The sequence below is a fragment of the Tiliqua scincoides genome, chromosome 3 (genome assembly GCF_035046505.1).
Source record: "Tiliqua scincoides isolate rTilSci1 chromosome 3, rTilSci1.hap2, whole genome shotgun sequence".
NCBI lineage: Eukaryota > Metazoa > Chordata > Lepidosauria > Squamata > Scincidae > Tiliqua > Tiliqua scincoides.
The window spans coordinates 114048964-114072962 of NC_089823.1; the positions used below are offsets into that span (position 1 = coordinate 114048964).

The following is a 23999-nucleotide window of genomic DNA, read 5'->3' on the forward strand; positions in this document are numbered from 1 at the left end:
TCTAATGGTCATCTAACGAATCCAATTTTGGTTAATAAAGGGGTTAGACAGGGTTGTGTTCTTGCCCCCCTCTTATTTAACTTTTATATAAATTCATTGATCACTTCTTTTGATGATCTGGCCTTACATCCTCCAAAGCTTGCTGATCGTCATGTTCCTGTTCTGGCATATGCCGACGATGTGCTTATATTATCAAGAACACAGGTCGGCATGAGGAGAGCTCTTCGCCATCTAGCCCTGGTCAGTTCACAGGAGGAATTAATTATAAATTCTGAAAAAACAAAGGTGCTGGTTTTTGCTAGACATTTTAAGGCCTTTCGATGGCTCCTAAATGGGAAACCCATTAAGCAGGTTAAAATAATAAAATACCTGGGGGTGATTTTTCATTATCAAGGAGGCCGTTTGGCCCACAAAAACTATGTCGGTCAATCAGCACAGAAAACATCTGGTGCCATTTATCATTTTTATTCATCTAAAGGTGCCAAATTTCTCCCTGCGGCTTTAAGGCTGCACACTGCTAAAACTAGGGTTCAATTGCTCTATGGCTCTGAGATCGCCCCATATTTAAATACCAGGTCTTTGGAGGTGATCCAGACCAAATTTTTGCGCCAATTGATGTATGTTCCCCGATGTGTGCCGAACACTGTGGTCAGGTTGGAATCCGGTACCCCAAGTATAGAGATGTCGATGTGGTTAAATGCCTTACATTATTTTTTGAAGATTCTCTCGCGACAGGATAACTTTACTTATTTGATCTTTTCGGATCCTTTTGTAGGCACCTGGGAAAAAAGGGATCAAGCTCTTGCATTTTCTCCTGCTAGATATTTTTATAATATTGTTATTCCCAAATTTAGGATTGCTTTTACTAAAGCTAGGTGTAAAGCACTTTTATCAGCAGTTCTTTTGGGGCGTTATGCAAGGCGTCCCTATGCAGAGAGACTGTGCCCCTGCCCTCAAAATGTGGTGGAGACAACTGCCCACATTGTTTTGCAATGTCCACACTATGACGACTTGAGATCTAAATTTATCTCCCCGATCTTCGGTATTGAAACGGGGATGCAGGCAGAGGAGCAGCTTGCTTTTCTGCTTTCTGATGTATACTCGGATATACCACTCAGGGTTGCCCGCTTCTGTTATGCTGCACAGTTGGTAAGGAAGAAAATTGAGAGTGTAAATCTCTGATTTTATGATTTTACATATGTGTATCGGGGTGTTGGTTTTAATTCTGTGTATTTTGATTTGTTGTTTGTGACTAGCTGGTCGGATGACCGTAAATAAAGTATCTTATCTATCTTGAAACCAGCACAACGTATTGCTTTTATGGAACTGCACATTTTCAAGAGGCATAACTTTTAATTTGTTGTTCTTGGTTCCCATTTTCTTTGATTTTCAAGAAGCAGCATCACTAACTGCATACACCTCCATGTGCTAATCATGAGGATAAGAGCAATCATGGGCAGGGCACTGTTCTGAGGTTGCAAAATTTCACATAAGGCTGCCCTAAAGGAACTTCCCACACTTCTGCTGACTCATGAGTTACAGTATTACGTAGATAAGATCCAACCATTTAAGTGTGACTCAAAATGTAAAATCCAGTCCTTCTATCTATGCATCCTTGTCCTGTGTGTTTCCCTGGCCTACAATGCCATTTGCCTTCCACGTTCTTTTCCAGGCTTCTACTGTCTGTCATCAAGACAGGACTCTTCCTGTCACATGTCAGGCTTTCCTTCAATTCCCTTTTTGTCTTCACCACCAGCCATTGCTGTACCTCAGGTTTTTAAACCTATTCCTCTGTTTTCCTTTTTTCCTGAGGCGACCATCTCATTCCTCTCTTTCTGGCTCTTTACCCTCTTCTCACAAAATACCTTCCCCTCACAGTGCATCCGTCTCAGCAAAACTGACATTTTACCTTCTCCACAGAAGAGGAACAGTTTCTCAATGCACCGTTACCAAAACCTTGCTCTCCAAAGCAGCTCAGTTAGTTTCTGAGGGACTTTAATCCCACTATTACGATATAGCCTGCAGTCATTAGTGTCATGCGTCCAGAAGAGTTTTCATTACTTTTGAAATAGTCTTTTCGTTACATATAAGTTGCTATACTAGTAGCAATTGAAAAGGTAAACAATCACTCCTGTCCCCTTCACAGATGGTGAAGGGATTGAGACAGACTTATCAAACAAATTTATGGCTGAGATTTGAACTGGTATTTCAGATGGAGGAAAGTTCATCACGAGTTACAAGTCATGGTAGGTATGTACAAGTTCCTGGTTTTAGAAGTAGGCTGCCTCTAATTGCCAGATGCAGGGGAGGACACCAGGACTCGGGTTGTGTCTGTTGTCTTGTGTGCTCCCTGAAGCATTTGCTGGGCCACTGTGAGATACAGGAAAATGGACTAGATGGGCTTATATAGATTCTCAACACATAGTTCATGCTGTTAATAATGATTGTGTTAACAACCAATTAAGGACAAGTGAGAAGCATACAGAAAATAAAAAGAGTGTGTTGCCTAAACAGCAGATGCACAACCATTTCTGTCAGTTGCTAGATAGAGAACACACTTTCCCCTAAACAATTTCTGATAAGCTATCACAAGTTAATAGAAAAGCTCAAAGCCATTAAAAAAAACAGGAAAAAAATTGAAGCTAAATTGCAGAAGCAATTTATCCCTCTAGTTCTTCCCCACTTGCTTCTCTTGAACCTCCAACAACAAAAACAATCTAATTGAAGACTCAGAATATACCTTCACTGCCTCCTTTTAGAGTGATGTCAGATGAAAAGCTTGCAGATGACCTTGAGCCAAAGGAGTCCAAGCTATCAAACGAACTGTCTCTCTTGTGGCTTGTAGATGATGAAAGAGAGTCACTACGCTCAATATACCAAATATCGCCGTAACCGCTGTCCCTTCCACTTCGTTTAGGACTGCTAGATTCTCCAAGAGCCTGCAGAATTTTTTTTTGAAATACGATGGTTGGAGCATTTTTATTCTTAGGATACTAGATTTTTCAATGTAGGTTTTATATGACCCTGACACATATTGGGTTTTTCTTGGTGGATACTCGCATTCTGAGAAAATGTATTTAGGAAGCATGGGATAGTTCATACCACAAAAGTAATTTCTCCTGTATAGGCTGAAAGAACATTTGCAAAAATACACCCAGCAAAACACTACAGTAGATACTTGAGCAGAAGTCGATCTCACAAGTTGAGGGCAGGTTTTGAGCCAAAATTCATGGAAGTTTCTATGACCCTCGGATAAGTGCGGGGTGGGGTGGGGAGTTAAACAGGGGAGTGCCTGACTATAATTTTGTCTGATTTTACCCAAGGCCAGATCCTGAAAAATAACCTACCAGTAATTGCTACCTAAGAACTGTATAGTTTCTAATTTATTAAAATATAGTAAGGTATCATAAGATATATTTTTATTCATTAAATTCTGGTCTTCACAACTTCTGAGTAAATGCACTGTAAACAACATACTAATAAAACCATTAATCAAATCCTTCTTTAAGGTGCCTGGTGTGTTAAGCCAGAGACTCTACATATAACATACAACTTATAACACATAACTGGGAGTGTGCAATTCAATTCACAGCAGAGAGACAAGTAACAAGGACTGTGCATGAGCAAGCACAGCTACACATAGTTAGATTTACTCAGAAGTAGACCCATTGCTTTCCATGGGTGTTATTCGTAAGCAATGGTGCACTGAACTGTAGCCTTGGATTTTGTTTCAGATGGAAATGAGGATTACATCCTGATGTTTTAAAAACCAGACCTCTGCAAATCATTTGCAAAATGGTGCAGAAAGGTTGGGTGTGATCCTGCCAAAGAGAGAACAATGTTTGCTGAATTTAAATGGAAGCCTTGAGCCCTGGCTTAGTTTTGTCTCAAGAGGACTGAAAAGGTTAATGTTGGCTGCAGCTTCCAGCCTCCTTGTCTGGAGACAAATAGCCCTCTGCATTGTCCTCTTGCAGCCTGAACAACCCTGACGCTGAGTGACCCACAGATAAGGTTAGGAGGTGATTTAAAGTTGAGTTATTGGCAGAAATTTTTCAACTTATAGGCGAGTATCTATGGTATATTACAGGGGTGCCCAAACCCTGGCCTAGGGGCCATTTGCAGCCCTTGGGGACCCCCAATCTGGCCCATGGGGAACTGTCAGTCTCCAATATGCCTCTGGCCCTCTAGAAACTTGCTGGAGCCTGCACCAGCCCAACGCGACTGCGCTCAGCATGAGAGTGACTGTTTTACCTCTTGCATGAGCTGTGGGCCGAGGGCTCCCTCCATTGCTTGCTGTTTCACATCTGTGAAGTAGCAGTGGCAGCAAAGGAAAGGCCGGCTTTGTTTTGCACCTTGTTTTGTCAAGGCTTTTATAGGCCTTGAGTTATTGAGAAACCTTCATTCATTCATATAAGTTCCACCTCGAATATATTCATTTATGTAAATTTATTCAAATATTAAATGTAAATTTTTTCCCCAGCCCCCAACACAGTGTCAGAGAGATGATGTAGCCCAAAAAGTTTAGACACCCCTGGTATATTAGAATGTAAGTCTGGGAGCAAGCACGATGCTTTATTCTAGAGATCAAAGCCAATGTCTCCCCCGCCCCAGTTCTTTTCATTCCCTGCACCTGCAACCTCAAAAGCAAATGTGGACAGGTGAAGCAAGGTGAAGTTGTGGTGATGATGCCTGCTGGTTATCCATTTGGGGGCTAGGGATGGAGATGAGGCTTGGCCCACCAATATTCATCTCCTCCTAATAAGCCTCCTATAAAACTAGCTGTTCGAAAAAGTTTAATTTAACATTTAATATTCCCTAAAATTATCTTTCCTTCCTTGAACACCTTACCTTTGCCAAGGTCTGTCCAAATAATTTTTCAAAGGCTTTTAAATTAAGGTGTGGGCCATGATAATAAGGGTTGCTTTGTGCCTTCCTGCCCAGCCAATACAATGTAATCAAAACCTAAAAAATAAAAACAGAACATATTCATGAACAATGACCCTAGACTAGAATGGGGGAGGGGGGAGAGACAACACAGAATACTGCATTTTGCTTTTCCATAATAATCTCTTCGCACTTTCCTTTAATATACTTCCCAATATGGTTTGAATCGTTCTTATTTTCATCTTCTTAAAACAGTTATCTTGCCATTGTTGCTTAATCTACCACTGTTCATTTTTGTGAGTTCCTTATCGGTATCTTGTTCCAAACAGATGTTGCATAAAGGTAGCATTTTTTGACCAGATTATGAGTATCTAGCCAAGGGTCCTTTGAAATACTAGCCAAAACTTTGTGGTAGAAATCTACAATTCACATCTGCACAACTCATGAGAGCAGCAATAAGAATATTTTTCATTACACTTGAACTTGGAAACATGCAGGCAAAATGCCTGCAAAGAAGCTACTGAACTGAGGGAGGAGTTTCCTAAGCCTTGAATGAACACTTGCCCTCCTGACAGTCTGCAGCCACTTTCCAACATTTAGTAGCATTTTAATGTGAGCAATGCGAATTTTCTTGGTATAGATTTAGGAATTTCTTTTGTGCAGAATATAGTACTTCATGCTGAAGACTGACAAATTCAACAAAATTCCTTTTTAATGCAGACATCTTTCAACTAGGTTACATCCTTGATTTGGAATTGCATTAAGTTAGCAACTATTTCCACATAAAAAATGGTGCAAGCGTCCTTATTTTGCACAAGCTCATGAGAACTAGTTCCCCACAATCAATGATACAAACAAGTCTTATTACCAAAGCAGATATTCAGAAGAAGCCTCCAGGTCTCCAAATATAAAAAAAGAACAGAGAGAAGAAGCAATTTGAAGGAGAATACCAGAGAGCTGGGAAGGGGCTCCCCTTCTCCAAATAGGACAAATAGCACCTTTGAATATCATGTGAAGAGAATCAATTACAGGATTGGAGTGCAAAAGAAGAGTTAATCACCACATTCCCAGACTCAGTTCTTCAACTGGTTTGAGCATTAGCCATTGTCACACATTTAGTAGCCTCCTGTTATGCATTCAGATGTGTTGTAAACATATATAGTACAAAAATAGAACCACATGCACACTATTTAAAATATAGCCAAGAAGTTGAAGAAAACAAGATTACTTGTAGAATAGGAATCTCAGTTAATGTTCAGAACTTTCTTTAGATTTGTGAATGCATGCATGGGTTAAAGAATGAAAAGTAATCCTTATCTTACATTTTTTACTCTTCTCTTGGTTTCTTCTTGCCTGCAAAACACAACCCCCGGAAAAAACAAATATAAGTCAGTCATCCATTAATAATTAGAATTAGTAATAAGGAACACTAACGACATGGGAAAGCTGACTGCCCAAGTCCATCAATTTGCATTAAAACTGAAAGCACACACAAAGTCACAAAATCTCATGTTCTAAAATACAGAATTCTATAAAACTGGATTACTGTCACATTCTATAGAAATGTCAGATCCATTGAAATTTTGGCAAACTGGAGAGGAGGCATTCCTGATTAAATAGCCATAGTAGCTGACCTTTGCAATTTTAAGTTTAAAGTGCACTAGAGCAGTAAGGAAGAAGAAAGTGCAACAGTCCAGGAAATGCCACCTGTAAATTAGATGGACTAATTTACCCTGTAAACCTACACTTTTGTGGCCTACAGTCCATTTCATGTGATGCATGATATGCTATCCTCGGGTGGTATATAGGTATGTGTAAGAAAGAAACAAAAGTAAACATGGAGGAGGGAACAAAAGAGATTCCATCTTATACTTTAAAAAACACAAGATTCCAAGATTGCCACTGTTAAATATACATTTAAACATCATATAGAACTATCAGACTGCACCTCTTGCATTTCATGTTCATTTGACCCCATTTTTCATTGTTTCAGTCTATCCGTCCACCCACAGATGTACATACACTTGCCAAATGAGCATAAGATATTTCATGCATTTGATGAAGTGGACTCATGAAAACTCAATCATGTTAGTCTTTGGGGTGCCAAGGGACTGTTGTTTTTAGCTTCAACAGTTTAGAAAGGGGGATAACCTTTGAAAGTACGTCAACTTGGAAAGATCAGCAACACCTGCAAGAACTCATGCAGAAAAATACAGAACTATAATAGTCTATTTCAAGATAAATAAAATTATGTCATATGCAACTGAAATTGTATTATTTCAGTGAATAAGACTGAAAAAGATAATTACTTCTAGAACACCTCATCTAACAATATATATACATGATTGTTTCTATTCTCCACAAAGATGTCATAACATGGATCTGTCCTGCGAGCAATTTCAGTCCATTACATTTGCAAGCACTCACTAAGTCACAACTGGATTTGTCCCCATTTTATTAAGAGGGCCTGCAATTGTTACAGTCCAGGCAGGGATCAGTTACTACAATTAGGATACTTTTGGTACCAACCTCACAGGAACCAAAATGGGCATTCCACCCTCAACTGACCACTAAATTAGGTAAAGCTTGGATTACAATAATTGGATGCATCCAAGTTTGCACCCATGGGTGAGTAAGCATGAGTGAAAGTGATCATGCAATTCTCAATTGTTCCTCTAAAAAGTGATACAGTTGGAAGATTCGGGACTCTCTTAAGGGTTAGTGATTTTTGCAAGAGAAAAGAGTTACAGTGCTTTTCCCATATCTGCTCATTTATAAACACAGGTCCAACCTAGGTGTCTGTGGGGGATCTGTTCCCAGACTCCCTGCAGATACCAAAATCCACAGATAATTAAATCTCTGGGTTGCAGACTAACAGGGAACAGCCTCTATGGGTCTCAGAAAGCCTCCTGGACATGACTGGAACAAGGTTCTGGTTATGTCCAGGAAGTCCTCAGTGGGTCCTCACCCACAGGTTTGGAACCTGCAGTGAGTGAAATCGGCAGATTCCGAATGTCGATAACAAGAACCTACTGTATACACACTTAGGGTAGAGAAACACACACACACAGAAACAGTGCTAATCTTCAAAGAAGCACCAGTTCCCTCAAAATGAGCAGTCTGTCCTCTGAGCCACCTAGTGCTCCTTATTGCCCCCCCCAACTTCAATATGTCTCCCTCACATGTTCAATATGTGAGAATGTCTCCCTCACATTGGCTATATTCCGCATGTTTTCACCCTATAAGCAAGCCATTTTGAAGTGCTTTCAGTAGTGCATATGTTCCAAAAATCATAATTGCTCATTTAAGCAGGCATTTTCTGGCTATCAAGGAAACAACTTTGCTAGTAGCTAAACAAAAGCCTGGGGGGAGGGGCAGGTCATCTCCTCAGCCAGACTTGTTATGGCCATTCAATCTCCTTTAGAGGAAAGCCTGATCAGATTCTGGCCATAAGAACAACATACGAGTATGTAGTATAGAGGAAATGTGGAATCAGATACGGTGTTACAGCATAACAACTTGACTTAGTCTTGAATGCAACACTGATTTTTAATTCATGACCATGGACTGCTCAAAGTAGCAAAGAAAAGCCTTGCACAATATAAAATTACTCACTTAATATTCTATTATCTCTCACAAAAAAACAAATCTTTTGTTTAATCAGTGCCACACTGAGGAAGTCAAGAGAAAATTTGCTGAAGTGTATGGAGTTGAGCAGTATCTCAATCAACAGAAATACTTCACACTACATTTACATTTGTGACAGGGATGCCCTTTGGCTTTGTCTGAGCCCAAAAGCAAAGCTTCCACTTATACAGTAGGCAGACTCATCAACTCAAGAAAGACTGAATTTTTTTTTTTTTGGGGGGGGGGGGGAGGTTTGGTTGGTTATGGTGAAGACCAGCCTTTGTCCAAGGTTGTCGCATTTTAACCTAGCAAATTATGAAGTCCAGTCATTGGCGGAGGGAGGCAAGGAAGATGGCGACTCTAACAAAACCATGGGTATCTAAGTTCAAAATTTAAATTATCAAACAGAGTTGAAAAACATGTCAACAACATTAAACAGTAATTGTCATCACCCATACCCACCTAACAATGCACTCCTATGCACGTCCACTCAGAGATGAGCCCCACCAAGTTTAATGAAATTTACTCCTAATAAGTGCACATAAGATTGCAGCTTAATTCAAGCATTTCAGTCATGATAGGCTATCATGATAGGTATGTTGCATGTTAGGATAATCATGACAGGGATGCTGCTGCTGGAGCAACAGAGTGAGGATGACAGAACACACAAAATGATGCATTGCCATTTCCACATTCAAACCCTGCTAAACTAGATAAAGAGGCACATTTTGAGGGATGGTTCCCCTAGATTTAGAAGTGTAAGAGCAACTATTCTCCCTGCGTAGCATCTTTTCCAGTGCTTGCTAGTGTTTCCCTTTCCTTTGGGTACAAGGAACTTTCCCTTTCTTTTGTGCTACATGAACTGCTGTGTGAAATGTTTGCTGTTGAAAAGCTGTATATTAAAACATGCATCAACATTACTCCATTTGTTTATTTTAAATAAGTCTCTTGATATTTTGTGTTATCTTTCTCTTGAAAGCCTTTATTAATAGGAATTCTTCGTTAATAGCAACATTTCTGAAATTGAAGGGAACAATGACTAAATCATCCAGGCACATAATTCTGCATTCTCAGAAAACATGGTAAGACTCTATCCATTGTGCTTACCACCTATTGAGGACAGAAGTTTTAATTTAAAAATAGGAATTGTAAATAGGTGGCACCCCTTAGTATGTAAAACAGCAGGGACATCTGTTCTATAAAAAATGTCATGCAAAGCATTGCAAATAAAAAAAAGGATTTTTATATTTTCTTACTAGATACAGTAGGCAAGATCTTTTGGGACAGGAGCTCCTCTAAGCTGTCTTTCCCAGGATGCTAAGTTCTCCACCTTCAAGGTCTTGGCATCCCTGTCCAAAAAGCTTTGAAGTTCATCTGTCAGCCCACAGTATCCCCACCCATAGACAGCTGCACATTCTTAACCCCGCCAACTGTCCACTTTCAAGTTGATTTCAGTCAGTCAGCTGGGGCATAGGAGTGCTGATACATCTGTTTTTGGCCCTTTGGCTTTGGATATTAGCCAAAGGGCCAAAAACAGCCTTTGGCTGGGATATTAGGCTTGGAAATATGAAGAGAGAAAGCCCAGCCCCATCACAAAAGCTTTTGTTGCTATTATCTTAAACAAAAAGGAAAAGCTGACTATCTGTATCTACTGCCATCTCGGCATAGGAGCATGGGAAAGGGAGTGGACAGAGAAATTCAGAAGTATTACCCTGTCATAAATCTTCAATCTGGGCTGCCCTTTTATGATTACAATGAAGCACAGCAGAAGAGTAAGGATGGTAACATTTGTTATGATTTATATATTAACTTTTCATTCAGTATGCTATGTTTTCAATTTACAATTCATCCTCTGGAATGGGTCAGATTAGAAATCAATCGCATAAGACACAAGCTGACTCCACCAGAAGCTCTTCCATCAGAACAGTTAAAAATATTTCACTTAATGTATTGTACCTCAAGGGAATTTAAGGTTGTATAGATAAGGTTCACTCATTTTTATCCTAAACAGCTCTCAATGGAAAATTAGACTGAATTTTGTTTACTAGCCCAAGGCCATCAGTGAGCACTATACTCATATACTACAAACAGCCGTGAACAGTGTCAACGCTTTCAACACAATGGTTTATTCCAGGTAGCAATGCAGTTAGATTCATAGAAGTCACAGATCCCTAGATTTCAAGGGAAAACAAACAGCTCCAAGTATTTTACATCAGACACTTCAGGCAACAAACACATTGGCATGAGTATTTCTTCAAGTTGATAAATAGAACATTGAGAATTGTACCGAACAGTGGAAGACTTCCATGGCTTCTTGAGCCATTTCCCCCAAAGACTGCACCCTGCCAAGCCCATTTCCCACTCTCATTTCCATGCATTGTGAATGTGAAATACTGAAGTAGGTCCAAGTAAGTGAAGTGAGGTTTGTTTCAGAATATTTTTATTGCTCCTTTTCCACCTTGAACAATAACCAAGACAGTGTCAAATCACAACAAAAGCAGCAGCTGTTAATGACAGCAAACACAACAAAAACAACAAAAAACACCAAGGAACTGAAAAAATTAACCATCAAAATGCCACTGGAAAAGGAGCAACTCAAAGAGACATTCAAATGATTTACGACTGCAAAGCCTAAACTTACATTTCTAAAGATCAGCCATTTTTGTTATTTTTTTCCCAGCCAATCTGGAGGATCTGGGTATGCTACACTACCCTGCTGTATTTTAGCCTCCATTTGCATGTGACCATAGATGCTTATTACGCTTACCATTTGGACATCTTCTCTTTTGCTAACAAAATTGCAGCTATTAGATTTTATTATCCTTCCATATGCTGCTGGGAACACAGTGACTGGTAACGTCAGTTGGCAGAGAAGAATCACAAACAATACATGAGGCTCCTCTTACACAAGCTGGATGCTTAGTAAACCAGAACAGCAACTATATGCAATACACATGACCAAATCCATGTCTTAAACCTTTGGAGGTACAACTGAATTCTCACAGCCAATATTTTTCATCAATCTACTGTTTTGGGACGATAATCCAGACAGACCCTCACAGATCCAGCTCCCAATTTAACATGCCCATGCTGGGAAAAAATATATATATTCTATAAACTGTGTCTTAATGTAATTTAAGGTAATACCATAATAGAAAGTCAGAATAGCTACCTACTAGATTTTTTCACAGCCCAGTAAAAACCACTTTCAAAACATTCTTCCTGTAGGATACTTCCTAGGAAGCATTTAATGCTTGGCTCTGGAGCAAAATCTCAATTCTATCAAGTCCTGGGGGTTGAAGTCCAGAGAACAAATCAAAGGCGAGGCAGGATGTGGACTGGTGCAGCAAGGACAATGGCAAATCAGATAAGAAATAAACCTTGACACAAAACCACTAAACTGGCCTCTAAATCTGCATAGTTTCCTGGTTATCCTGTTGCTTTCTCCTTTGCATTAGAAACAAAGTTACAGTAACACCACATACCTGAGTCGATCTGCTTGGCTAAATAACCTATCCTACTTATAGATTAGGCAAAGCTGACATTCCACCAGTTGCACGTTCAGCACTGCCTGTGGACTCAAATTCGGACATTCAGAAATGCAAGCACAACACAGGCATTTCACCTCAATTAAAAAATGAATATACTGTATAAAGTTTAAACCATGGCTCCCTCCCTTAAATATGCATGAAGAGAGACTCAGTTTTGTCTCTGAAACACTAATGAAACAGCATGTTAAAATATTCAGGATTTCTACAAGACTGAGATTTAACATTAAAGGTGTTTTGATACTGCTTTGTTGACACCAGTGTGTGCTACTGAACTTCTGGGCTTATGTCTTGTTCTGGCTTGTTGGTGTGAGATTTGATCAGTGCCTTCCTCTTCCCCAACCAGAAGAAAGAACACACAAAAATCCCACACCCCGAAACCATGTAATGGTTTTCACTTCCTACCAGTTAACATACCCAGTTGCTTAACTTGATCATAAAAGGCAAATAAGGAGAAAAGATATTGTGCAACTGCATGCAGCGCACTAGATATACAAGTGAATATCCACAAACACTATGTATGCCCAGTGCATAAGAGGTTCAAATCAGCTGAGAGTAGGAGCCTTGCAGTGCCATTCTGGGTACATTGCAGGGGCGGTTCGAGGGGTGGCCATGGGTGCATGCTCCCCCCCCCCCCCATGAAAAATGAAAAAAACTGTCATTCCCTTGAGAAGGCATGTCCAGGTACGAACCTGAGTCTACCCGCCCAGCAACCCCTGGCCATGGAGGCCAGTAGATCTGGGCTCCAAGTCTACCCACCCAGCAAATCTTGGCCACAGAAGCCAAAGTTCAACTGGGTGCCCTGGCCTACCTGCCTGGCCTCTAGAGTTAAGAGTGCTCACCCCCCCCCCCAACACAAGCACTAGATCCACACACTGTGATGGGAGGAGATGAGTTTTGGAAGAGTGGAAAAGGGGCACTTGCTCCCCTCCTATGCTATAAAGTGCTAAGAAATTACATTTAAAGCAGACTGGGAAACCTAAATTGTTATATAGAAAACAGGGCCATGTAGATCCCAAACCTAACCCTCATGTCCAGGATAGTATAAACTGTTACGTTGGCTCAGTACCTGAAAGCTATCTTGTGCCTGCTGTGTACTGATAAGTTCCATTTAACTATACAGGCCTTAAACATAAGTTGACTGTTGCAATTCTGTCTAGTTACAGGCAACTGCAAATAAGACCTTTGTAACTATGCACAACAGAATCAGAGCTAAACATTTTAATGTACCGCTCATCAAAAGAATAAGAAAGCACTGAAAGATCCCCAAAATATAAAGTTCCTCCAAAAGAAAATGCAATGACTCTGTTGATTATAAAAGAGACCATAAGAACATAAGAACAGCCCCACTGGATCAGGCCATAGGCCCATCTAGTCCAGCTTCCTGTATCTCACAGCGGCCCACCAAATGCCCCAGGGAGCACACCAGATAACAAGAGACCTCATCCTGGTGCCCTCCCTTGCATCTGGCATTCTGACATAACCCATTTCTAAAATCAGGAGGTTGCGCATACACATCATGGCTTGTACCCCATAATGGATTTTTCCTCCAGAAACTTGTCCAATCCCCTTTTAAAGGCGTCTAGGCTAGACGCCAGCACTACATCCTGTGGCAAGGAGTTCCACAGACCGACCACACGCTGAGTAAAGAAATATTTTCTTTTGTCTGTCCTAACCCGCCCAACACTCAATTCTAGTGGCTGTCCCCTGGTTCTGGTGTTATGTGAGAGTGTAAAGAGCATCTCCCTATCCATTCTGTCTATCCCCTGCGTAATTTTGTATGTCTCAATCATGTCCCCCCTCAGGCATCTCTTTTCTAGGCTGAAGAGGCCCAAACGCTGTAGCCTTTCCTCATAAGGAAGGTGCCCCAGCCCCATAATCATCTTAGTCGCTCTCTTTTGCATGAAAACAAAATTTTAAAAAAAGATGCCCCACCCTTCTGTCTTGTTCAAGAATAGGACAGGAGAATGAGAGCACAGCAAATTATTGCTTCTAAGTTAAGTGGGACTTTTTAACCTTTTTTTCTCAAATGCCCAAAAGCAGCCTGTATTTCAAAGAGCAAATGCTGCATAAAGTGAGAATACTTGTGTTCATTACTACACTCAAGATGACAGCAACAGATAACTATTTCATTAGTGCATCTCATACCAGTCCTACTCAGTTTGGGGGAGGAGTTGGCTCCTTCTGTTTAACCATCTGTTTTAACATTTAACCAGATTTTAACATGTTATACTCAATTCTCCTTTTACTTTATATCATACTCGTATAACAGGTTTCTTAACCTGTAGGGTCTGCATCCCTATGAATGAAGAGATGCATGAATGCATGCATGAAGGGGAACTAGGGACTCCCAGAATTAATCTCCCAGAATCAACATTTTGCCTTGATCTTTTTTGTTTGGCCTAAATTCTTCAATTTAAACTATCCCAATGACTGAAAGATCAACAGTTTTTTTTTTCCTTACTGGCCGCAATGTTTATTGCTAATGGCTTTCTCCTTGCTTTTTCTCACAAGTGTTTTGATGTCTTCAAATTCCATGATGTGAACACTTTTTTCTATGGTTGAAATTTAATGTTTTTTTGAAGCATCACTTTTTACCATATATGTTCAGTGCAATTTGTTTAGCTATGTAAACCGCTTTGCAAACTACTTTTGGTTGAAGAGTGGCTTAGAAATATTCTTAATTCAGGAAAATAGCAAAGACTTGAAGTAAAGAAAAATTTTGGGGGTATATGAGAAATTCAAAATTCTCCTGTGGGTATATGAAGCAGAAAAGGTTAAAAAGCTCTGTCATATAGTTAAAAATATACTTGGGATAAACACCATATACCTGAATGTATCTACTTGGCTAAACAACCAGGGCTACTTTTAGCTTAAGAGCAGCAGAGAATCCAGAATATCAAAATAATTATTTTCAAAGGTTGTGAAGAAAAGCCAATTCCTGCTTATTGGAGCCCAACCATTCAGAAACTCAACCCAACACATGGACTAAGCTAGTACAGGAAGGCACATCAGATGTGAGCATCTGCCCAATGTGTAAACACAAATGTATTTCGATTAAGTAAGATGTTCAGAATATTTTTAGGGTCTCCAGCAGGGTATCCAATTCAGTCTTACGCAAACTACACTTCATGTACATTTCTGGTTTCTTTAGTAAAACAGGAAACAGCATATATCCAGATGTATTTTGGACCAATGAATTTGTTTTGCAAACAAAAAAGTCTTTGTTTAAAATCTAGAAATGGATTTGTGGTCATGGGCAATTTATAGTTATTTCCAACTTTGAGACACACTGTCTTAAGAAAGCAGTTATAATTCTAGGCTTGTAAAAGCTTTGTAACCCACTTTGAGAACCTCACAGTTTCCAAAGTATCTATCAAGTGTGATACTAGAGGTGGCTGCAATGTTCTCCTCCATGACCCTCAGTCCAAACACCTTTGAGGGTTTCAACAAAAAATGCTAGATGCTAAAGAAACTGTAAATTAGCTTAAAAGAGCTTTTTTCCTTTTCTAGGAAGGAGATAACAGTCTGCTTCTCTCTCAAAATTCTGAGCCTTCCCCCAAATCCATTCTTACTCTATTTCATTCAGAAGGATCTGCTACTAACACCACCTGAATATTGTTTGCTAATTTGGTTACTTCTTAGAAACAGCCAACATGGCATGTTATCTACATAGTTGTCAGCCTACTAAGGTGGTATGGAATTATTGTCACCCAATGAGTCATTTTCAATAATTTCACATTGTCCCAAAACCTTAATATGCCAAGCTATGGCCTAACAATCTTCAAGACAGTATTTTTATTTAAAAAAAAAAATAGGTATCAGCAGTCATCAAAGAAAAGAATACCTTTTAAAAAGTTAGGTAATGCCAAGTTTTTGAAAACAATGTTCACGGAAAGAAGGAGTACAGAGTACAGAATTCTACACAGTAAAATATTTACATTACTATTACTAAACGGCATGTTTTCTAGGTGCTTTGGAATGGACATTTTGGACGAACTGCCAGAATTTAAAAGGAAACCTGCACATGCGAGGGGAAGAAAAATCACCATCCCAATCCACAGAGGCACAGCTATTTATTCTCATTCCCTGTACTCCTTACTCGGGAGGATTATAGGGCAAGATCATATGCCCCATTGCAGCCATCTTTTTTCCTTCTGAAAACACAGCTGGAGCTTAAATAGCTTCTTATGAATGGAGGACTATGTCCAACCATCTGCTCCATTTCTCCACCACTGTAGACACCTGGTCTATAGTTCATGGTTAACTAAAAAGGAAAGCAAAGAGTATTTCCTCCTTTACTGAAAGAAAGAAACTTATATCTCGGAAGGAATTTTTAGTGAGCTATTAAGTGAAACATTCATGCCAGAGAACAAGAGGATTGGTAATTTACAGCAACACGCAATAGTGACTGAGCACTATCAAACGATGACAACATACATATCTACACCCCAAAGTTAAATATTACTCCTCTCGGTCCAGCATGCCTAAACACATAGAGTTCTAATAGTTTTAGGTAGCCACTGACTTACAGAGAATTCAATTATCCCAAGACAGACAGATATCAAAAGTACTCATGTGGTATAATGAAACATGAGTAAATAGTCATAGGACATAATTCAAACAAAGTGGATACAGTAATTCTGTGAGGGATTTACTGAGAAGTTTTGTTTTGTTATTAACTAGTCATCACTTCCACTTCATTAGATTTTAGCTCATAGGGTAAATATTTAAAGCTTCAGTATTATACGTGAGGTTTACATGCTTCAGTTGATAGAATTAATTTCTGCTGCGCTCAAGAAGCCAACAAGGAAGGAAGGATTGCTCCATTTGCTTTATCATATTAACTTTGTGAGAATTGTTAGGCTATTTCAAGTACAAATTATATTGGATTATACCCAGATTTACTTGTGGATAAGAACTTTTACCAGTAATTAAATATGGTAATATAGAAGTATACTATTTTATGCTAAATTATGGTTACCTGTTCTTTTGCTTTCCCTTTCCACTGCCACCATAAACCACTTCTATCAACAGTTGATCAATGCTATCAACAGATTCATGCGATTTCCAGTTTTTCCTACATTCCTGAAGCTGAATATAGGAGTTCTATGCGCTCAAATAAAACATTTCCCCTTAAATTCCATCAGGGAAAAAAAGACACATAATTTAATTATTAAATATAATTAAACACAACATAATTGTAACTGGGCTTCTAGTTAAAGATCTTCGGATTGCAGGCCATGAGTGCCAACATTGATATTCCAAGTTTTATTCCAATTGTGAAGTGAATGCTCCCTCCTACAAGACAGCCAGCCATATGTGAATAATATTAATAATAATACAGGTATTTATATACCGCCTTTCTTGGTCTTTATTCAAGACTTTATTCAAGGTGGTTTACATAGGCAGGCTTATTTAAATCCCCATAGGGATTTTTACAATTGAAAGAAGCTTCTATCTTTCAAGAACCACAACAATTCAGATGTTTCATTCTGATCTGGTTTCACATTCTGGCCTCCATCCTCCCACGCTCAGAGCAGATGGAATAGCTCAGCTTCAGCTTGTCAGCCGCTTCAAGGTCGCACAGTGCTGGTGGCCTCGAACTGGCGACCTTGTGGATGTTATCTTCAGGCAAATGGAGGCTCTACCCTCTAGACCAGACCTTCGAATAAAATGAAGTCGAAGCATAGTTCTCAATTTTGAGCATGTAACTACAGTTCAAATCAAGTCTGGAGATAAGGGTAGGCTGAAACAGACTCCCAATAGTTCCAGTGGGATCAATCCTCCCTGTGTTCTTTGCCAAAATTCAAGTTGCCCCTTACGCAGATTAGGGATGCAAAAGGGCCTGCTAAATTTCAAGTAGGAGCAGGTTCTTCTCTGGATAATCATACAAGCATAATCAATGGTACACACCAGTTTCTTCTCAAAATTGATAAATTAAAGATTAGATTTTCAGCCTCCAGAGAAGCATTATGATTCTGAAACTAATAAAAAAATTACTGAAACGATCCACACAATTGAGTGTATTGTTTATTTTAAAACACACAGCAAGCAAAGTTTTCAACAATTAAAATAACTAGCTAACCACCATATATTTGAACACAATGATCCCAACATGATCCTAAACAATCTTATTCAGAAATCAGTCCTACAGAGATGGACTGCAGTCTCAGACACCAACAGAATTAAGATGTTCACAGTCAATAGTTGCATAGAATTTCATAATTAAAAGTGAGACATTTGACAGGTTGATGATGTGCTTAAGTGCAGCAAATTCAAGATTTTAAATAAGAGAACACAGAAATAACTGAAAGTAGCACACAGAACGTGCACAATTATACAAGCAAGTACGCTGTTGGAAAAAAGGCCCACAACAGTATGGTATGCTGTGCAAAGGACAGTTCCACAACTCAGATACGGCACTGGAGCAGTGCCATCAATTACACACATTTGAGTTGCAAGCATTAAGGCTGCAAATTCAAACTCAAGTCTCATTGCACTCTGTGAAATGTTCATTTCAGTAACCTGCATAGGACCAGACTGAAGACTCTTTTCCATGAGAAGAAAAACATTATTTTAGAGTCAGTTAAAAAAAATCTTAAAAAATCTTTCTGCAGAGATTCAGCTTTTAAAAAAAGTAAAGTACCAATAATCCCAACTCAAAAGCCCTCAATATGTCACACAGAGTCCAATTTAAAATTTAAAAAACCTAACACATTAATATAACTTGAAAAATGTACATCAGAGGAAGAATTAGAAGTGACTAAAATGCTCTGTTTAGCTCTACCCAAGCTGCTGCAAGTATTTTTAGCAGGAGTTTCACATTGCACCCTATAATAATCTCAGTGGCATGACCTCAAGACACACTTACTTCCTACAGAAACAAAGACTCAACCTCCCCGTGCAGAAAACTTATCCAACTTTTTGTTGCTATTGTATGTTCAAATTCAAGGCATTTTCTCAGTTGATTAACACATATGTACGTCAAGTTTCAATGTTTAAGGCAACAAAGAGAACAAGACATTTTCAGCTGAAATTGAGGTTTTAGGCGCATGCCATCCACTTCTGCACCGTGTCTAGCCAGCTAGGACTTTGAAAAAGCCCTTGCCTTGTACCATACAATTGATACTATAGTCAAAACCTTATGAAGCTGAGCTTGAAACTTATTATAAAAGTTGGTTCTGGACTCACTACCCAGGCCAACATACATTTTGTCATCTCGAAAGTTAGACCTATTCCTGGGTATATTTGGGGTGCTGGTTCCAAAAATGGCTTTGCCTTATCACGTCTAGTTTCAGAGATATGACGTAGCCTCATTAGTGAATGCTTCAAGCAGCTTCCTAGTGAAGCAGTTTATGCCATGACTTGCTTCAGTCCCAAATCATACACAATTTTAAAGGTAATAAGCAACACCTTAAATGTGGGCCCAGGTGACCAAACAACTGATAACCAATGTAGCTGGATACAAATATAATAAATGGACGAGGTTGCACAGCTATGGCAATTTTATAAAATTTAGTGCTCAGTATTAATAAATTCTCTGGGCCCAAGGCACAGTTAATACACTGGTATTCCCAGAAGCATTAATTTGTGCAATGATTATCCAAACAAAATGGCTCATGCTGCCAACTCACTGGTTTGCCACCGAACCAGTTACTTTCAATTTCGCCACAGGGTCAGGGCACAGTCCTACTATAAAAACAATATTCACAATCCTTCATTAAGTGCCTTTACATAGTGCCATAGGCACATATTACCATAGCTCCCACTACATGTTCTGGGGATACCAAAGAGGAGTAATTCATGCATGAGAAGAAAATTACTTTCTCAACTGAAGCCTTCAAAAGGATGCCACAATCCTATACATCATTTAATAATATAGTTCAAAAGGGAAAAAAGTTAAAATTGAATTGAATAAAGTCAGTGTTAGGGCATATATGGGAAATTGCCATCTCTCCTGCACTATTAAAAAGGACATAACTTAAGTTGTATGTACGACCGCTTATAATATTTGGATCCTTTTCAATCTGGTTTCAGGCCGGGCTTTGGGACGGAAACTGTCTTGGTGGATGACCTACGCCGGGGACTGGACAGGAGGAGTGCGTCCCTGTTGGTCCTGCTGGACCTCTCAGCGGCTTTCGATACCATCGACCATGGTATCTTTCTGGACCGATTGGCCGAGTTGGGAGTTGGAGGCACTGTTTTGCGGTGGTTCCACTCCTACTTAGAGGGTCAGTCCCAGATGGTGGTGCTGGGGGATGCCTGTTCGACACCCTGGACTTTGAGGTGCGGGGTGCCACAGGGTTCAATTCTGTCCCCCATGCTATTTAATATCTACATGAAACCGCTGGGAGAGGTCATCCAGGGGTTTGGAGTGGGGTGTCATCAATATGCTGATGACACCCAGCTCGCTCTCTCTCCTTTCCTCCAGACTCCAGGGTGGCAGTTGAGGGCCTGGAGCGCTGTCTGGGAGCAGTGAGGATCTGGATGGGGGCTAATAAGCTGAAATTAAATCCGGATAAGACAGAGGCTCTCCTGGTTCGGATATCCTCGATGCAGGTACTGGACTATCGGCTTGCTCTGAATGGGGTTGCACTCCCTCTGAAGGAACAGGTCCGCAGCTTGTGGGTCCACCTGGATTCGCAGCTGCTCCTGGATTCCCAGGTGGCGGTTGTGGCTAGGGGGGCCTTCGCTCAGCTTCGGCTGGTGTGCCAGCTGTGGCCATACTTGGATCGTGCAGACCTGGCAACGGTGATCCATGCCATGGTGACATCGAGGTTAGATTATTGTAACGCGCTTTATGTGGGGCTGCCCCTGAAGACAGTTCGGAAACTGCAATTAGTGCAGAATGCGGCGGCCCGTGTGGTCACTGGAGCTAAGTGGTTTGACTCTGTCAGCCCGCTTCTCCGGGGGCTGCATTGGCTGCCCATTAGTTTCCGGGCCCAATTCAAGGTGCTGGTTTTGACCTTTAAAGCCCTATACTGCTCTGTGCCAGGGTATCTCAGAGATCGCCTACTTCCGTACAATCTGGCTTGTCCTCTTAGGTCATCAGAGAAGGCCTTTTTACAAGTGCCGCCGCCTAAGGAGGTACATGAGATGGCGGCAAGAAATAGGGCCTTCTCAGTAGTGGCACCAACATTATGGAACTCCCTTCCCCTTGACTTGAGAATGGCTCCCTCTCTTGAGACTTTTCGGCGAGGCCTGAAGACCTTTTTGTTTAAACAAGCCTTCTGAGTTCATGGCCTTTTTAAACATCTTTTCTATATCTTTTAGTATTTTTACAGGCCTGATTCCTCTATGATTTGCTGCGTTTTGCTCTTTTTATCTGACTTTTTATCTGACTACTGTTTTTATGGGTATCTGTTAATGTGTTTTAATATGTTTTTATTTGCGGTTAAGTTATGTTTTTAATTTGTTTTTAATATGTTGTAAGCCGCCCTGGATCCCTTTGGGGAGAAGGGCGGGATATAAATAAAGTTTATTATTATTATTATTATTATTATTATTATTATTATTATTAATACATTTTTCTTTTGCTTGAGTCTACTAGGAAGACCTTGTAGGTCTGTTGAGAATGTACCACCATGATTGATGGGTTCTGCCCTAAGGACCACTGGAAATACAGCATTAATATACCAGAAGGTCTCAGTTTCACCATTTAGCTCATCTGTAGTCATGGCCAAACGACTGCACATACCAATTACTCTTTGGCTTGCAGTTCATACTAATAGTTTCAGGGCATATCTTGCACAACTACTTTCTTCTGAACTGTCAGATCTCAGTTTCAGTTTATTTTGTATCATAGCGACTACAGCTGAAGATGAGCTCATGTCAACTTCTAATCATTCTAGGCTTGTGTTTTGTTTTTATAATCATTCCACACAAGAGCACCACCACTGAAGCCACTTCTTAATTACTGCAATATTTAACACACCTACTAAGATGTGATATATGCAGCAGAGCCAGCATAAGGCCATTGTTGTTCTAGCATAGTATATCTTTCTGTGTTTAAACTGTCAATACTTGGTCTACAGGAAACAGGGAAGACAAATGCCAAATAGAAAATGTGTAATAGTTGAAAACTGAAACTTACCCTGAAATGATCTAAAAAATGAGAACATTTTAATTCAAGTGCTGCCAATGTCACCAATACAGGGGAACCCCTATATCTGGATTCCATATACACGGTTTCAATTACCTGCAGATGTGGAAGCCCCCATGCACCCTCTGGAGGCACACTCTGGGAGCTATACTCCCAAGCACCCAGCATCCACGAGCCCTCTGGGAGCTATGCTCCCCTCACCTCCAGAGGCTCTTCTAAGCACCGCAGAGGCCACATGCATCCACCTGCAGCCTCTGAGGGGCTTAGAATGGCTGTTTAGGTCAAAAATCACTTCCTGTTTTTCGGCATAACTGAAAGTGACATTTCTATGCCTTTATGCATTATAAGGGCCGGGGAATACCTCAGAGGGGATTGCGGGGGGGGGGGGGGGGCTGTGTATCCCAGAATAGAACCTCCCATGAATACAAGGGCACACCTGTACCACCATTTTTGTAATAGGCTACATTACAGTTGCAAATACAGAATATGCAAAAAGTCTTTCTATTTCAGAAACTGTTTAAAAGATTTTGAGCAGACTTGTAAATAGTCAGCAGATGTTTGTCATTCACTTCCAATTAACTTGGTGGTTCCCAATTTTTTTAGCACTGGGACCCACTTTTTAAAACACTATTGAAACCCACTTACAAGACTAAAAAAGGTTTAACCAGCCTTTCAAGCCCCTGTTTTTATCCTTTTTATGATGGTGTGGGGAGATAGCCTTCTGGAGCATCTGTTGAGCTCCACGTTCATCAGATTGGGACCATTCTGGCAGCCTTGTGTTCCCCTTCACCTAGCCCTCAATAAGAACAGAAGCATGTAAGCCACTTGTGCACATGTACTCATGAGTAGGCAGTTTCACTTGCCATAAGATGCAATACATTTTCCTTGTCAGTTTGGAGGGAGAGAATTCCTTACAGTGTTTTGAGGGGTCTGCATTAATCTGATAAGGACCATTCTGGTGGTGTTGCATTCCTCTCAGTTTTGCCCTTTGAAGTAGACTGGGGCACATTTTCCTACTCACGAGTAAACATGAATGTGCTGCTCTGCTTTGGTTTCCATAGGGCTCAGTGCATTTTCCTTGTCAGCCATCAGCTTCAAAACACACTAAAAATCAGGCTGTGACCCACTGCTGGGTCCTGTCCCACAGTTTGAGAACCACTGAATTAACTCACTCTCAGAATATGAGCAGAAGGGAAAACTCTCCCTTTTCCTTCAAACCACAGAAACACTTGCATGGAAGGGCAACTGCTGTTGGCTCAGAGCCATTTCTCCAGTGCAGTATGAATTACCTTTCCCCTTCCCAGACATAATTTTTTTTATTTATTCATATTTACAAATCAACTTTCAGCAAAAGTCTGGAGTAGTCTACAGAGAAAATCAAATAACCAAATCACTCCATGTTCCTAAAGGGCTCACATTTAAAAAAAAACAAAAACACAGCATAGACACCAGCAAACTGCCACTAGAAAAGACACTGTGCTGGGGTGAAGGACAGAATTAGGAATTTAGAAGTCTGGAAGGAAAAGAGAAACTGAATCCATGAGCAGCATCCACAGGATTACCACAGAAGGTGAGTGCAGCCTGCCATCTCTCGCTCAGCCAGCAAAAAGTAAACAGGCAGTCCTGCCCAGTGAATACAGTGGCACTCCTACTCCCTTTCTGATCATCTCTCTTGAGGAGAGGAGTGAGAAATTAAGGTAACACAGGTAACCTGATCCACAGGTAAGCAGATCCACTGCATTTGCGGGGTGGGGGGGAGGGCTAGAGCAGTGATTTTCAACCTTTTTCATCTCACAGCACATTGACAAGGTGCTAAAATTGTCAAGGCACACCAC

The 23999-nt window shown here is 40.3% G+C and overlaps 1 protein-coding gene across 3 annotated transcripts in view; it reads right to left on the reverse strand.

Moving 5' to 3' along the window:
• LMO7 (LIM domain 7) overlaps window positions 1-23999 on the reverse strand; it is a 95928-nt gene that overhangs the window by 69968 nt on the left and 1961 nt on the right. For all 3 annotated transcript variants that reach the window (XM_066622472.1, XM_066622470.1, XM_066622471.1), the window contains exons 2-4: window positions 6207-6237; window positions 4849-4962; window positions 2741-2939 (exon numbers count right to left, since the gene is read on the reverse strand). The gene's annotated coding sequence lies outside the window, so the exon portion shown is untranslated. The remainder of the gene's footprint in view (window positions 1-2740; window positions 2940-4848; window positions 4963-6206; window positions 6238-23999) is intronic.